The sequence below is a fragment of the Podarcis cretensis genome (assembly GCF_951804945.1).
Source record: "Podarcis cretensis genome assembly, chromosome: 2".
Classification (NCBI taxonomy): Eukaryota; Metazoa; Chordata; class Lepidosauria; order Squamata; family Lacertidae; genus Podarcis; species Podarcis cretensis.
This window is the reverse complement of record NC_137171.1, coordinates 45,128,365-45,144,437: the sequence shown is the minus strand read 5'-3', so window position 1 is coordinate 45,144,437 and position 16,073 is coordinate 45,128,365. Positions and strand designations below refer to the sequence as shown.

General features: G+C 42.7%; 1 protein-coding gene across 2 annotated transcripts in view; it reads left to right on the top strand.

Annotated features, from left to right (window-relative positions):
* Window positions 1-7,769: 7,769 nt before the first annotated feature.
* Window positions 7,770-16,073, top strand: part of LOC307209621 (phospholipid-transporting ATPase VB-like) — a 64,048-nt gene continuing 55,744 nt past the window's right edge. For both annotated transcript variants that reach the window (XM_079964916.1, XM_079964915.1), the window contains exon 1: window positions 7,770-9,599. The gene's annotated coding sequence lies outside the window, so the exon portion shown is untranslated. The remainder of the gene's footprint in view (window positions 9,600-16,073) is intronic.

Sequence of the window (16,073 nt, the reverse complement as noted above, 5' to 3'; positions counted from 1 at the left end):
TAAAGGAGGTGAGGCATAAACACACATTTCCACCACCACATGGTCAGTCATTGTCACTGAAGGCATCTGAAGCAGGCCTGTTTCCTCACAAGCTGAACTCACGGATTCTGCACTCTGAATGATTGTGAACAATTGGCCTGGAGGGGTTTTTGTCACAGTGTAGGTTTTCCTCCATTGGGGAGCTGCTCTAATGTGCTTGTCCACATGGCAGGGAGCTACTGCTGCTGGTATTCCTGCCAGAGCAGGCAGAGGGAAATGCCAAAATGTTTCATAGGGGAAAGGGAGTTGGATTGGCACAGGATCCGCTAATAGCATTTGTAGCTATTTTGTCATAGGGAATAAACAGGGGCAATTGTGCTGGAAAGTAGACATTCACTCTTGCCTTCTTTGAAGAAAGTGGGTGAGAATGCCAGTGCTAGAATATTTTTGCAACCTAGGCAAGGCTAACTACTTGCGTGTGCACACACACACACACACACACACAAATTGCCAACTCAATTTTCAAAATAAGATGTCTTGCAGAAATGGCAAAATTATTCAAGATATAAAATGAAAGTTAAATATTATCAGAAATGTATCTGGTATAACAAAAGCTAATCTGTATAAAATGGTGCCTCTCAAAGGTCAGTGCAGTGCCCCTCTGAAGTCTGCACCCTAGGCGGTTGCTAGCTGGTCTCATGATAACACTGGACCTGGGCAGTTAGCAGCTGAAAGTGCCATTTCAGACTGCCTGGGAAAAGAAAATCTATGATAAAATATCAGGTGGAAGATGGGAAACTTCTCTTGGAATTGTGAACTGTGTACTCTAGGGTTAGATGTGTGTTGGGGGAGAGTTACCCTTGTCTTGCTCAAGAATATGTCAGATAAGTTTTATTTCCTTCTGTGGAGAAGCAAAGTTAACTTTTTTTCCCCACCCGCCAGTGTTCTGTCTTGATAGACAGGCTTCCGAGGAGCGAGCCAATGCTTTCCCATGCTTTTTTCAACAGAATTATGAAGATTACAGCTCCCCTGTTAGAACCATGTGAAAATAATTAACCCTAATATACGTGTGAAAAATGGCAATGTGGACACGGTTGAGCGAAAATCACTTTGAAACCTTTTTGTTTTCAAATAAAAGGAGTTTTGAAATTCCATTTAAATATTGAATTTAGATATGCTGAAAACTGGAAATTGCAATTGCCCTCTACTGCCACCATTATTATTTCCTCCCTAACTGTTTCTCCTTTGTCAGAGGTACTGATTTTATGAGCTCATTAATTTTGCTGTGCTAATGCACTTTCCTTATCTTCTAATTAGCCACGACTCTCCTTCTGGCATATTTATGATGTTCTCACCTCTTCACATTTTTGTCTTGCCTTATTCAGAAAGATGCCCACTGCAGTACAGTTGGGCACCCTCATATTCCTTCAGCTGTCCCACTGTGCCTGCTAACATTCACAATTATTTTTATTTATCATTAAAAAAAAAAAGATTGGGACTCTGGATCACGTAAAGTAAGCAATAGGTTTTTGTATCTGGAATAAAGAGAGCAAAATCGAATCTGTGTTGCGGATTGTAATTCATTGCTTAAACACTAATTCTGGTTTGGTTGCTACGTGTGTGTGTGTGTGTGTGTGTGTGTGTAAAGCTTCACAAGTTTGCACAAGTCTGACCCTTAACATTCTCAGCACAAACTTGAGTGAAGGAAAATGAGGCTGGCTAGTGATGCACCCATCATTATGACAGCCTGTCTCTCCCACACAAATTATGAAGCAGTGACTGTTCTGGGTATAGTCAGGCAGCAACACAAACACCCCTCCTGCCCTGGGCTGGATTTAAGTATTTATGAGAGCCCCCAGGCTAAGCCAGCACACTGCAAGTCACAAGACACTCATTCTGCCTGGTGTATGTTACAAGGAATTTCCAAAATGCAAAGGCTGTTGGCAACCACAAGGGAATGTTGACAGTCCTGCAACTGTTCTGGTGAATGTCCAGAATTATGACATTACATTTGGGAATGGCAACCACTGCTGACAACTGCAGTGCTCATTAGCCTACCTCCACATTTTCAAATATTCACTGGACATGTGAGAGCTGGTCAGCATTCTCCTAAAAGAACAATGGCCAATGCAAAAGACAGGATTTCTGGTAAGGAAGTGATTGAGGAGTGCCATGATGCTCACTCTTCATGATGTACTCACCAATTTCTTTTAGGAAACTTGTCCTTGCTCGATTTCATTTATTTACCTGTTCTCTTGATTGATCCAGAACATCAAGTCTGCAGGTTTGTTTTGCTTAAATTTGTTGGAACAGGTGAAAGAAGCCAAGGGGTGAGAAACACTTTTAGCCCATGGCAACCTAGTGAGGAGGATCAGGGCATGGCTGCTGCCTGTGGTGAAGCAGCAAATAGGATCTCTGCTCCTCAGGCCACATGCATGGCAATGTTATTCCCCTTCTATTTGCTTGCTTGCTTGCTTATAAAAGTATTTATATACTGCCAACTCATGTACAATGTTAAAGCAGTGTACAACGTATAGTAGAAGACTCCTTAAAAACAATGCAAAATAATCATTACAATTACTGACATCTTTGGTGTCTGGGTCCAAAAAATCCCATTAGTGTCTCTCCCCCTCCCTGGGAGTAAAACACAACAAGAATTTATTAAATAACTAATTTGCTGCCCTTTATGACACTTAAAATCAGCTTCTCACTATATAGAAGGGTCTGGAAACTTCTGTTTCAGTGTATCTGAAGAAGTGTGCATACACACGAAAGCTCATACGAAGAACTGACTTAGTTGGTCTTTAAGGTGCTACTGGAAGGAATTTTTTTTGTTTTATTCTAATAAATGTTAGCACCAACCCTGCTATGAGCAGTATTTAAAAAGAGTAAGCAGAAGGGAGAATTATGGTGGGTTGCAAGACAAAGAGGAAGCCATGGTTATGTATGTATGTATGTATGTATGTATGTATTCATGGTTCTTATATCTTGTCTCTTCCTCCAATCTAGAGCTGAGGGTAGCTAACGATCAATACATTAACAAACATAACACATCATTTAAACCAAAAGGCATAATAGCAACAATTCATCAGTAAATAATATCAATAAAACCACAACCCAAAAGTGTTTATCCCATTATAGGTAAAGGTAAAGGACCCCTGGACGGTAAAGTCCAGTCAAAGGCTTTCAGGCCGAGGGAGCCAGTGTTTGTCCACAGACAATTTTCCAGGTCATGTGGCCAGCATGACTAAATCGCTACTGGTGCACGAAGGACTGTGATAAGTGCCAGAGCGCATGGAAATGCTGTTAACCTTCCTGCCACAGCGGTACCTATTTATCTACTTGCACTGGCATGCTTTTGAACTGCTAGGTTGGCAGGAGCTGGGACAGAGCAATGGGAGCTCACCCCGTCACGGGGATTCGAACTGCCAACCTTCCAATTAGGAAGCCCAAGAGGCTCAGTGGTTTAGACCACAGCGCCACCCAAGTTATCCCATTATACAAATACCTGGCTGTGGTATAAAAAACATCTACAGCCTCCTTGTAAAAACAGTATTCCTTACCACCATCTCTATCCCTCAGCCCAGACATATTGTCTCAAGCAAACAGCTGAAACTTCAAAGTGTTGTTGTTTAGTCATTTAGTCGTGTCCGACTCTTTATGACCCCATGGACCAGAGCACGCCAGGCACTTCTGTCTTCCACTGCCTCCCGCAGTTTGGTCAAACTCATGCTGGTAGCTTCGAGAACACTATCCAACCATCTCGTCCTCTGTCATCCCCTTCTCCTTGTGCCCTCCATCTTTCCCAACATCAGGGTCTTTTCCAGGGAGTCTTCGCTTCTCATGAGGTGGCCAAAGTATTGGAGCCTCAGCTTCACGATCTGTCCTTCCAGTGAGCACTCAGGGCTGATTTCCTTAAGAATGGAGAGGTTTGATCTTCTTGCAGTCCATGGGACTCTCAAGAGTCTTCTCTAGCACCATAATTCAAAAGCATCAATTCTTTAGCAATCAGCCTTCTTGATGGTCCAGCTTTCACTTCCTACACTTCAAAGTGTAGTACTTGATAAACAACAGTTTAACTAATCTGTAATGCTAGACCAATGAGAATACAATAAATAGAATAATCAGCTAATGGTAGAGCAGTAAAAACGCAATAGATATGAAAATGATAGTCAACTAATAGAAAACAAAAATGAGCAACATTCCACTTTACTCTTACCCTTCCATCTACCTCAGATGGTCATCTTTAAATGCAGATAAGCCAACCACAGTACCAGCATTATAATTATTTTGATGGGTACCAACATAATAAAGATCTAATTATAGAATTATGGAACTGTTGAGGTGAGACCACAAGAATCATCTAGTCCAACCCCCTGCAATGCTGGAATCTTTCACACAATGTGGCTCTCAAATCCACGACCCTGAGATTAAAAGTATTCTATTCTATTCTATTCATAAAGCCAGCTTAAAATGGAACTTCTGCTGTATTTGTGGAAACTAAACCACTATGTCTACCCACTAGTGCACAATTTGGTTGTTCTGTAATGTGACTAGAATTGCGAAGTTGTAAATTCACACAATTCGCCCTTATATGGTAAAGGAACGTCTATTCAATAAAGACAACACATTGTTTCTGCATCATTATGTATCACGCATGTGTGCTGGCAGTCACTAATGTGGCACCCACAGACACCAGTGTGTCAGGCAGTATCTCCTTTGGCACCCATGAAAGGTCTTAGTAAATATACCCTCAAAAATCTAGGTGTGACCTAGATGAAAGTTGAGTTTCTTAAAAAGATACATTTTGCTCCTGCTCCTGCTTAGATTAAAACCATGTAGAGTTTTGCCATTGTAGATTGCATCCTATGTCCTTTTATGAGCAGGTGAACTGGTGACATCTTTCTGTTACATACTTTCTATAGTTTGTCCTCTCTGGAATCTTATTTAATTCTTTATTATTATTTTCTTGAAGTGATTTTTTTCCCCTTTGTACTGAAGAACATGTAATTTTGAAGTTTAAAGAAAACTTTATTGTTATTTCTGCCCCTGGAAATGTTAACAGTTAAAACCTTTCTCCCCAATGGATCCATACAAAGTTGCTTGTTTCAGACCGAAATCTTTTGTCTCTAAGCCATTTTTATTTACCCAGCATTAATTCCAGTCATCTTTTAGGCCCTAATAGCATTTTCCAAAGCTCTGTTACCTGGGCAGGCAGGAATTGTATTTTAACAGGTTATAAATTGGAATCAATATGCTTCTGACTGGAGTTTATCTGAGTTGACTTTATTCTACAAGCAACTATAATTGCCTGCAAAGTAATTTCTAGCTCTCTTGTTCATTTATGTGTATTGGCTGGGCATAAGGGCCAGGTAAGCATTCAGGCTGTGTGTGGAAGTCACATTAATCAGACACTTTACTGAGTTGTTCTTTATAGTCAGATGTTTTCACTTACAAATGTTACCTTCACAATAAGCTGCATACAATCACTAGGGATGCAATCATTTCATACAATCATCAAGGCTCAGAAAGGCAACTCAACATGGATCCTTTTGTGTGGAGGAAAAAGTAGGAAAGATAAGTATGGTTCCTGAAATAAAGCCATCTTCCATTATTAGAGTGGGTGGGTGTACACAAAGCAGAATTTGTTGTCTCTAGAGTGGGTTGTAGGTATGGATGTTGGCATCTCATCCTACACCAAAGCACTTTTATTTCCCCTTCTCTAGACACTCAACATCCTGCCAAAATATTTATGAAACATTTCACACAGAGGGCCACCATGTGCTATTTGGACAGGTGGTTGTGTGGAATAGAAGGTCAGCAATGAGCTGACATTTTGTGTTCTGTGCATGCATGTACACACGTGAGCATCAGAATCAAAATGCATCTGCCTACTCTCTGCCCTACAGGGAGTTTATTTCTGGAAACTGGAAGACCCTGTGATGTGCATTTGGTCACATCCACACCACACATGTAAAGCATATTTCTACCACTTTAACAATCCTGGCTCCGTACCTGAGAGCCATGGGGACTGATGTTTATCCCCTCACAGAGCTACAATTCCCAGAACACTTAACAAATTATAGTTCCCAGGATTATTTGGAGGAAGGCATGTGCTTTAAACGCGTGGTGTGAACTGTTTTAATTTCTGCAACAGATAATTTTATGTTGCTTTTTATTATTTTATGACAACTGCATTTTAACTATTTATTGCTGTAAGCCACTCTGAAAACACCGTAAGCAAAAAAGCAAGCAGCTAATTGATGGAGGATATAGCTGCAATAGCTACTAGCCATGATGGCTATGCACAGCCTCCAGTAACAGAGGCCATCTGAATTCCAGAACATGAGCAGAGGAGTGTTATTGTGCCCATGTCCTGCTCTTGGGCTTTCCATAAGTTTATGGTTGGCCCCTGTGAGAATGGGCCTTTGGTCTGAATTCACAAAGCTCTTTTTATGTTATTTTTAAAAATTAAAAAATTAGCTCACTGCTTTATGAAGCAGTGTTTGCTCTGGGACAAAAACTGACTCCTGCTGAAATGGAAAAAAAAATGCTAGCATAGCAGGGGGAGAAGACAAAGGGATGTATTTTAAAAGTATAAGCATGGTAGGATTTTTCTTTTAAAGAATTCTGAAGAAAGGGAGATGGAAACATATTGTTGCATGGAACCCCAATCTCCAAGTGGTGTGAGATTCCGGGGGTTCCAGACACTTATCCAAGGTCCATGTTTCCTTTTGGGAATGAGGCACAGCGACGACCATGGTGTCTTTATGACATATAGTTTATTCACACATATATACAACCTGAGGTTACAGTGGAGGAGTTCCCAGCATTAATACCCCAAGAGGGTCTTGTTCCTCCCATAGCTGCAGCCTTGGATTCAAACAGAATCTTCCATCATGTTTTGACCCTCTCCTTTGTTGTTGTTGTTTAGTCGTTTAGTCGTGTCCGACTCTTCGTGACCCCATGGACCAGAGAACGCCAGGCACTCCTGTCCTCCACTGCCCCCCGCAGCTTGGTCAGACTCATGCTGGTAACCTCGAAAACACTATCCAACCATCTCGTCCTCTGTCGCCCCCTTCTCCTTGTGCCCTCCATCTTTCCCAACATCAGGGTCTTCTCCAGGGAGTCTTCTCTTCTCATGAGGTGGCCAAAGTACTGGAGCCTCAGCTTCACAATCTGTCCTTCCAGTGAGCACTCAGGGCTGATTTCCTTCAGAATGGAGAGGTTTGATCTTCTTGCAGTCCATGGGACTCTCAAGAGTCTCCTCCAGCACCATAATTCAAAAGCATCAATTCTTCGGCGATCAGCCTTCTTTATGGTCCAGCTCTCACTTCCATACATCACTACTGGGAAAACCATAGCTTTAACTATACGGACCTTTGTTGGCAAGGTGATGTCTCTACTTCTCAAGATGCTGTCTAGGCCTGTCATTGCCCTTCTCCCAAGAAGACCCTCTCCTTTAGCAGCCTGCAACCATTTTCCCTCTAAGTCACATCACAGCCAACCCAAAAACTCTCCCTCAGACTCTGCTTTTGTCTTCTAAATAACTCTGAGTTCAGGGAGGAAGCCCTCCCATTTGCCATCTAGCACAGAGCCCCCCCCCCCCCTTTGGCTTTCCTAATGGCTCATCGCCTTCCTTTTGTTCTCCTAATTTCCTCATCAGGAAACTGGCCTGGTTTATATTTTAACATTTGCTGAATCCAGAGGTTCAGTGTCTGGAACCCAGAAACCCCTACTACCACAGGGGAGTCTGAAACTCATAGCACAAGGGAGATTGACATCCACAAACTCAACCACAATCAGAAGGCTGGGATTTTAAAGCCCACCAACGGAGTACCAAATACATTGCTGCAGGTCAAGCAGAGGAGCAAGGAGGAGGAGAGCTCATTTTGGGGTCACTTGCTGCTCAGGGCTGGAAAGATGAGAGATGTAAAAACCTGGAAGCTGCAGCCTATTCATCTTCTCCCCAAGACAGCTCATGTGCACTCTGCCATTTATAGCATGTGTAGTAGCCCAGAACTTTGTGAAGCAGCAACAAACTGAAAAACAAACCACTCAACCACTCTAGAAAATGTCAGAGCAGCTACATCATGGCTGCATTCCCAGTCTTTGTTTCCATCAGGTCTATTGTCACAATGGCCAAATTGGCAAGTAGAAGATGTGGGCCTGTGTGGATAAATGTAGAATTTGGCACCAAGTGGACTGGTCTCTTCAGCATGGGGCTAGCTCACAATTCTGCCACTCAGGCTTTGTGGACCATGTCAGAGTCACAACAGTAAATTGTCCTATAGCCAGGTTCCCCCAGCACATTGTGTATCCATTTTGCCTTTTCCATCTTCTAAATGTGGGCTGGCTTTCATAGAGAGAACACCACATTAGCCAATGCAATACTAACATAAGCTCCTCATGCCTCAAGCTTGGCTGCCTTTGGCTTCCACATGTGTCTGCTGAGCCCAGCAGTTTTGAAATTCATGGGGCTGGCTAACTGCATTGTGCGAAATTGTGAAGCTGGCTTGTTGAACTGTGAGTTTATGGGGGCTTCCAGATAGGGGCTCAGTACTGTAAACAGGTCATTCAGTGATCACAAATGGGTCATTGGCAACAGTTAAAAAGTAAATAAACTGTCCTGTCAGAATTGTTTCCAAAAAGGGTAAATTCAGCTACAGGGAGGGTAGGGTGACAGAATATGGGCTGACATTCTGATGCCAATGACATCATGTGGACTCTGTGGAAAATTTGCATGTTGGAGCATCTCCTGCCCTACAAAAAGCCCCCTTCTGGAAGCACCCCAAGGCACATCCAGACAGCAGTCTTCTCACATTCCATTTTCTTTATCTACTGTCCTCATACATTCTCTATGCACAAGTACTTCTTTCTTTAAGGCTTTTACTTTTTAATGAATGCTACATTTCTTCAATTCATGAAGAAATGAATATGCTACAGTTCAAACCCCAATACATGTGTGTGTGCTTAAAAATAAAGAAAGGAGGGTCAAGAACCTAGTTGGGATCATGAAATAGCTTTTGATAAAAGGACATTAGCTCAGCTCACACAACAGCTGTATAGACGAGGGCCAGGGTGCACCAGGCTGTGCAATGTGAGAAGTGGTAACCGTTTCCTTGATCACAATTGCATTTTGCCCACTTACTTAGAAGTCAGTTGGTGGATCTGGAAATGTTCCATTTAGATATTCGTTTAACATATTCAAGCATTCACAAAGGCAAACATTCTTTATCTGTACCACAAAAATGTGATATTGCATTCCGATATGTAAAGCAAGTCTTTATCTCCTCACGTTCTTTTTAGCGTCAAGTTCCCTCCACTCTCAAGAAATGTGCCAAAGGACAGGGTGGGGCACATGGTCACTTTATCTCTCTGGCAATTCCAGTTTGTCCAGCTACTAGGGGAATAAACTCCATTACGTATCTTCTGACTTTGCCAATACACTGATTTTTTCCCCTCTTTGTCAATCAGTAAGCTAGAGCTTTGGTGCTGGAAGCCGTGCTGCCTGGTTCATATTCAACCTTTTGGAAAATCTATGTTGCGATCGACACAGAGATATGACACTGGGAAATTTCCGGTATATGAGATTGCCAGAGAAGAGATTGGTCAATTGGGTAAGTAATTCTTTTACAGCCCCAGCCTCACAATTATAATAAACATATTTTTGTTCTTTTCTGTTTGGATTCTGAACTCTCCAATACTTAGGTTTGAGTTCAACTCTTGTCTTTGCATGTAAAGTTCAGTAGATTGTCTTACTATTGGGCTATTGAGTCAAAGCCTGGGGTGGGCTGGGGTTGCTAATAGCCCAGAATGATTGATTAATGTTTTCTCAATGGAAGCTAATAATTTGGAGATATTTGGAAATTTTCTAAATGCTAGCCATTAGAGCTTTGAGAAGGTGGTCTTCCTTCCCTTTTACAACTGAGGGTAAGGGCTGATGTAAACTCTGTGTGTGTAGAAATGGCAGTTTTGAAACAGAGAGACAAAGAGAAGCAAAAAAGAGAAGGTATAAGTAAAAAAAAATCTGGAAGAACCATGCCTCTCTGGGTTCGAGAAGCAGTGACTTGTGAAGAGTATGTCTCCTGCATGCCTCCTTTACCTGTGTCCTAGATGTATTTGTGAATGGACTACAGAAACTTGCCAGAGGAAGTTAGATCCCAAGTAGTGGTGACCCAAAACTTCTCTCCACTTGGGGGAGTGCAGAGCATGTAACAATTTGTATTTTTCCACCTGTTGACTTCCATTGCGGATTGTAAGAACTTGATAGTTTGTGGAATTATTTAAAAAATAGATTCAGAAGACCATCTTGGATCCAAAATCAATGATTAATTGCTCCTAGAACATATCAGTTCTGTGACCCATGCTGAGGCTGTGAGAAGATTAAAGGAGTGCTCAGATTCTCTATTTCACATTGACAGTCTTTAGTTAACCAGGATAGTTTGGGTTTGGCAGAAGTTTTTCCTTAGGTGGTATTCTTATCTCACCAGTAGTCTCCCTCTCTTTACCAAAAGGAGTAAAGTAATTATGAACACTAGAATTTGAAAAAGTACCTGCTGGATTATAAGAGTGGGATTGCCTTGTAGTCATCCTCTGAATTGTTTTGGTGTGGTACCATCGAAGAGAAAGTGATAGCAATATCGACTCATATACCGTACTTACTCTGTGATGTTTGTTTTTCTTGTGGCTTTTCCTCCACTTGCTGGCAAACTAGATCTGCCAGAGGCACCCTTGCCAGCCAGCAAAAGTAAAGGAGCATTGAGACAGACTGCAATGCGGAGCATCTGTTTGTGTTGTGGTCCAATACAGAGAGCACACTGTCCCTTAATACATACACAGGAAGCGATGTGCATTCAATTTCTCTTCCCCAGTTAGTCCCTCTAAGCTTTGGTCTCTGATCAAATTATATTCCTGGTTTCTTTTCTGGAAATCTGGATGGTGTGAAGTGCAAAACCTTGTGTCTCTAGGCCCCTGACATTTTCACAGACAAAGGCCACCAACGAGCAGTTCTGCAAATTTAAGTTTTCATTACTCTTAGAAAGGAAGGCACCTTGCAGAACACACACAGTAGATGGAAAGAAACAGCCCTTTCAGCTTCTTATTCTGAGCATGCAATCCAGAAAGTTCAGAGAGGCCATACTGCTGCTTTCCTTTTATGAGGTTTGGGGAGACAATGCTCTTGGAGCCTTTCCCCTCCCTCCCCCCACTTCCCATAGCTTTCTTATACCCTTTCACACAATTGACCTTAAACTCTCTATGCCCATGGGCATCCTTGACAAAAGCGAGAGACTAATACGAGAGAATATGAAGCCATTAATTGGGGTGGGGGTTAATAGAAACCCCCACTTTCCCTGCCTTCTCCCAATGGTCTCAATCAAGTGTTCTATCTTTTGACCTTTAGGACTTGCTCTTTATTTGAGATTCCTGAATGTATTAAAAGGGAGCTTTAGCAAATCCTCTGCACAGTCAAAACACCCAGTAGCTGTACTGCCTCTGACAGTGGAGGGTACAACGTAGCCATCAGGGTTAAAATATCCTTATATCCTTCCTTGTCCTCCATGAATCTGTCTATCCCCCTTTAAAGCCATCTAAACATCCTTTGGCAGTGACTTGAATAAATTAACTATGCAGAAAAATTCCGCAACAGAATCCTAGCTCCTGGGGAGCAACAGCAGGAGACAGCTATTGCCTTCATGCCTGGCTTGTGGGTTTCCTGGATGCATCTGGCTGATTACTAAATTGCTCACATTTAACTACAGAGGGACTAACGGGAGCCTCTGCTAATGGGAGCCTTTTGTTTTTATTTATATTTTCACTTATGCTTGCGCTCCTTGTCCAAGGTTGCCCACGCACTGACACTTAACAAGAAAAGACAATGAGGAACTGGGTCTTGAATCTTAATTCTGACCTTACTGATTGTGCAGCAGGATACAATTTGTTAAAAATATAAATTAGCTCTCACTGTGTAAATTTCACCACTTTCTAATCTTTCTCTCTAATTTCTATATTGATTGGAATTAATTGCTATTCATGGAGTCACAAGCTCTTGCCTATGACCTTCTAATGATGCTCTCTACTACTTGATGTGAATTTTAACTGTGAGCTGCTTTTCAGCTTTAATTTGCAGCCTAGAAGTGAAGTTTCCATTATCAAAAGCAGTGCGGTTCAATGCTTCATTTTACATGACTCAAAAACATAGCATGGCTTGTTTTTAATGTTTAAATCAATGGCAAAGCTCGCTAGGTTTTCCCTGTTCTGTGATATGGCAGGTTATGATGTGTGAGATGAAGTTCCTTGGGAGGGGAGGTCTTGCGTTCCTGTATAGTCCGCACTTAGCTATCATGGTTAGTAGCCACTGAAGTGTCAGGAGTACAATCCTATACTATCTGCCTTGCATGCAGAAGGTCCCTGGTTTAATCCCTGGCATTTCCAGGTAGGGTTGGAATGCCCCTTGTCTGAAATCCTGGAAAGTCACCGCTAGGTAGTGTATATAATACTGAATCAGGAGAACCAATGGTCTGATTTGGCACCTGAGTTCCTGTGTATGTTCACTGGTTATAGCAAAAGAATTGATGATTTGAATTATGGTGCTGGAGGAGACTCTTGAGAGTCCCATGGACTGAAAGAAGATCAAACGTATCCATTCTTAAGGAAATCAGTCCTGAGTGCTCACTGGAAAGACAGATCCTGAAGCTGAGGCTCCAATACTTTGGCCACCTCATGAGAAGAGAAGACTCCCTGGAAAAGACCCTGATGTTGGGAAAGATGGAGGGCACAAGGAGAAGGGGATGACAGAGGACGAGATGGTTGGATAGTGCTTTCGAGGTTACCAGCATGAGTCTGACCAAGCTGCGGGGGGCAGTGGAGGACAGGAGTGCCTGGCGTGCTCTGGTCCATGGGGTCACGAAGAGTCGGACACGACTAAACAACAAAATAGCATGGCAGCCTCATCCTCCATGAATTTATCTAGTCCTTTTTAAAGCTGTTTTGGTGAGAGGCCCTCAACATATATTGCATCTAAGTTAACTACCACCTTCACTGACTTTAAAAGAGGCTTGGACAAATTCATGGAGGAGAAAACTATCAATGACCATTAGTCCTGATGGCTATATTTTACCTCCAGTGTTGCTGCACGCATGTTTTGCTTGCAGACTTCCCATAGGGATCTGGCTGGCCACTGTGAAAATAGGATGCTGGACTAGATGGGCTGTTTTTATGTTCTCGACAGTGCATTCCATATCCAGTTTATATTGTGCAAAATATTTCTTTTGTATATACCTCACCAAGCAGGGGGTAGCAAGATAAGAGAGAAAGCTCCATCTGCTATCTCCACACCATTAGTAACTTCATCTGTCTTTATCACGTCACCACGAACTACCTTTCCTCCAAAAGGAGTATAAAGGTAAAGGTAAAGGGACCCCTGACCATTAGGTCCAGTTGTAGCTGACTCTGGGGTTGCGGCGCTCATCTCGCTTTACTGGCCGAGGGAGCCGGTGTACAGCTTCTGGGTCATGTGGCCAGCATGACTAAGCCGCTTCTGGCGAACCAGAGCAGCGCACCTTCCCGCCAGAGCGGTACCTATTTATCTACTTGCACTTTGACGTGCTTTCGAACTGCTAGATTGGCAGGAGCAAGGACCAAGCAATGGGAGCTCACCCCGTCGCGGGGATTCAAACCGCTGACCTTTTGATCGGCAAGTCCTAGGCTCTGTGGTTTAACCCACAGCACCGCCACCTAACCTGAAACCACTCAGTTTGCTTTCATTATGTGGAGTTGAAGTATTTTTAGCCAACTGAATCCATATGGGTAAAATCCACTGCTGCCATTCCACAAGCCATCTGCTACCACCAGAGAAGGGGAGGTTATTTTTTATTATTTCCCCCACCCCTGGCAGCCTCCTGCACTTCCTCCCCAAAATCCATTTCTGCAAGTTGAGGGAATGCTTCAAAATAATGTGGAAGGTGGTAGAGGAGAAAGACAAAGTCTACAAAAAGGCCATCCTTTTATTTATTTTCTTTCTTCTGTAATGCAACCAAGGTGGCATACATGAGGTTCCCAGGGTGTCTCCAGTTCAGGAGCTTACCAGGCTCAGACCTTCTTGCTTTCACCAAAGTGGTACCCTCATTTGCCTGAGGCAATAGTCTAGGTCTAGGACAACTGTTTTCTTAGCACATGCCTCTGCTGAATCAACGTTGGATTTCACCTTATGAGACTTTGCTGTGACACGTTTCTTACTCCATTTGACTTTTAATGTTCATTGAGGGATGCCTGTTTACTTTCTAGCCTTCCTTTCCTGGATGCATCCATTTTCATGAGTTATAGGAAATTAGCTGGTGAGATGATAACTATTTAAGCGGAGCAGCAGAACAAATCACACCTGGTTTTTTCTACTCATCTGCTTTAACAGTAAATGCAAATGTATATTTATGCATCATTCATTTCTCTACCCATCCATATCATTGGAATGGAAGCTCCTTTTTGTCAGCGTTGTTGATTTGTGCTTTTCTGCTGTGAACAGGTATATTAAGGTCTTGTTGAAATAAAACCAAATTTTGCAAGTATGTGCATATTCTCATCTGCCCAGCTTCTGAATCTTTGAAATAAATCAGGAAAAAAGATAAAAGCATCAACAATATTTGAAGAATTTCAATTTATAACACAGATATCTAAAAGATAATGAGTGGAATTCATGCAACACTTCCTTCTGGCACTGTTCATTAGCCAAGTGAAGTGAGAGTCTCGATTTAATTTGACCATGTGGCATTCTTTTTCTGCTTGTTAGTAGCATGTTAACATCATTGAACATTCAGAAACTGGGTGAAGTTTTGTGCATCTGAAGTTTGAATGTCAGCTCAACTCCTGCATCTGCCACAAGCCTCAAACACAGCAGAAGCTAGGAAGGAAAATCAGCATTCTGCCCAAAAGTTTTGTTCCTCCCTCCTTCTTTTTCATTCTTAAATCATGTTGGGTATGAATAGGATAAAATCAACCTGTGCTCTAGTTAGCTGGAAAGCAAGAAAACCCATCTCTCATATTTCCTTAGCGTGCTTTTCATAGCTAATTTGCTGTGTAAGGAAACAAACAGCTGTGAAACCTAAGGGCTTAGGGCAGCTTCACACGCTATGCACTATATTGCTAAGCCAGATGCATGAGAAGTGGAAGGAGAGGCCCATCAGGAAAGTCCCCTTACTCTCCCCTGTCCTTTAAACACTGAAGCCAATTCTTCAGCCTATACTACAGTGGTATCTTGGGTTACAGATGCTTCAGGTTACAGACACTTCAGGTTACAGACTCCGCTAACCCAGAAATAGTACCACAGGTTAAGAACTTTGCTTCAGGATGAGAACAGAAATTGGGCAGCGGCAGTGGGAGGCCCTATTAGTTAAAGCGGTACCTCAGGTTAAGAACAGTTTCAGGTTAAGAATGGACCTCCAGAACGAATTAAGTTCTTAACCTGAGGTGCCACTGTATTCCTGAATAATATCCAAAACAAGCCCTGTACTGAGATGCAATAGAACAAATATTTCGTTCCCATGGCAATATATCACCAGAGTTATTGCCTTGACATCTGCTGGGAGGGCATTCCACAGGGCAGGTGCCACTACCAAGAAGGCCCTCTGCCTGGTTGCCTGTAACTTGGCTTCTCACAGCGAGGGAACCGCCAGAAGGCCCTCAGCTCGGGACCTCAGTGTCCTGGCTGGATGATGGGGGTGGAGATTCTGCTTCAGGTGTACAGGACCAAAGCCGTTTAGGGCTTTAAAGCTCAGCACCAACACTTTGAATTGTGCTCGGAAGCGCACGATGTAATATGCAATCAGGTCCAGCACCCACAAACTCGTAACAATACATTGCTGGAAACCACAGAAGTGGGAAGTGCTGTTGCCCTCAGATCCTGCTTCTAGACTTCCCTTTAGGCATCTGGTTGACCACTGTGAGAAAAAGGTTCTGGACTAACTGAGTCCCTGGCCTGATCCAGCAGGGCTCTTCTTAGGTGCTCCCTGAGTAAAAACAGAAAAGCCGTCAGAACCAGAACTCCTCCTCTTCCCCCCTCCCCAACATTTGGTTTCATTTGCTAATATGAGCCAAACAAC